This window comes from Aplysia californica, unplaced genomic scaffold, assembly GCF_000002075.1.
Source record: "Aplysia californica isolate F4 #8 unplaced genomic scaffold, AplCal3.0 scaffold00483, whole genome shotgun sequence".
Classification (NCBI taxonomy): domain Eukaryota; kingdom Metazoa; phylum Mollusca; class Gastropoda; order Aplysiida; family Aplysiidae; genus Aplysia; species Aplysia californica.
This window is the reverse complement of record NW_004797753.1, coordinates 521,976-523,842: the sequence shown is the minus strand read 5'-3', so window position 1 is coordinate 523,842 and position 1,867 is coordinate 521,976.

Genomic DNA, 1,867 nt, shown 5'->3' with positions numbered 1-1,867 from the left:
GGGTTGGGTTTGTTTTTTTTACAAAATCCTCCAAGTTCGAGTGGATGCGGGGGTAAAGAAAAAATAGAGTGAAGGGAGAGTGAAGGGAAGGGCAGTACGTGGCGGAGCGTCTATATAATCAAATAATCACTGCTTCCCTTCCTAATTTTGAAACTTTGTCGCAGTCAAATTCACCCATAAACGTACACCTCTTAAATAATACATGTAATTAAATGTCAAAAGACGTTCGTTATCACCAAAGAACAGTATGCCTAACATTCAAAACAGCTTCATTGCCACACATACCCTGTTCCCCTCTTTCGGGCCACAGCAAGGAGCTTAAGTAAACTCCTTGGGCCACAGTCATAAGCAGTCACAAGCTCTGATTATATTAGCGAACTATTGCACTGGTCGAGTCTACCTTACAGATGTGAGGGGAACTAGCTCCTAATAATCTCTTGACTGCTGTGAGTGCTTGTTTGTTTTTGTTTTCCTCGACTTTTTACTGTCCTATAACCAGATCGTGACCTCGATAATGACACCGGCTCCTGGCCGCGAAAAGCTAGATAAAAACAGCCAAAATATGTGAAATAAAAAATTTATAATTGTCATGTTCCACCAAAGAGTTTAGACTCTCTGGTATTATATGTACTTGTAGTACTGACTTCTCTGGTTCTTTGCTTTGTGTTTGTGTATTCACATCAAGGAGGTTACAGTAATGGAGGATGCTCTGAGGGCGGCATCGCACGCCTGATATAGGAGCCCTCTCTCGCAGCGGAACTATGGCCTACCTGCGCTGTGCGCTGCCCAACTCACGACTATTGTTGTAGTCTTCACCTAAGATCCCTCAATTTATAATTTCGGTTCACTTAAGATCCCGCTGTTAAGAAATAAACCAAACAAAGCAACAACATATTTTACAACACAAGAATTTTCCCTAAGATAAATTATCCCATTCTGAAGTGTGAAGGCCGGGACTAAAAACGATGCTTTCCATTTATTATCATACTTTATTGAACAAAAACTCCTTCAAAGGTCATCCATGCTCATGCATGCGATCATTTCTCCGCTCTAAATCTCGATGCGAGGTACAAGTTTGCTCCTGACGCAAGGATTTTACGACAAAGAGACCATGCCCAGGTGTGAACTCCTCGACGCCTTTGATTTTGCCGAACATCAAACTTCCAATAAGAGCCTACCGCCTGAGCTTACAGCCACGTTAGGTAGGGCCAACAGGGCCGCCTCATACCCATCAAGTCCATCAAATTATCAGGGAGGCATGTAGAATACAATATGTCAACTTCATTAATAAGGACAGAGGAACGCAACGACACAAGCTAATAGACTGTACTATTCCTGCATCAATAATAGTGTTTTGATCTCATTCGAAAAGTCCAAAGGTGCTGTCATCTCTCTTTTTTAAAATTATTATTGTGAGCTCCACTTTGTGAAAAACAGGAAACAAAATTAAGGCCTATTATTATTTATAGACCAAGACATAATACTGTTAGCAATCAGATAAAGCTGGTATCGACCCTCTTTTGTGTTCGCTGTTCCTTACACATAAAGCTAGTTATGGCACACGCCTAGAATCATGCAGTTATATCTTAAATTCAGTTTTAAAAATACATTTTTCACCATTTCTTATCATAATTAAATCTTTTATCGTCTCTAAATATTATCTTTATAATTTAGTAAGTATAATAATGTTATGTTACTTGGACAAGATTTCTTCTTATTTTGCCGATCTTCTAATTTTTAAACTAGCTAGATTTATAACATTTTAAGTTAAATGATTGAACAGTCCGTATCACAAACATAATTTTTTTTCTCCATGTCATTCTATCCCCGTCATCCCGTCAGTTGATCACAATCTGTCTGTCTGTCT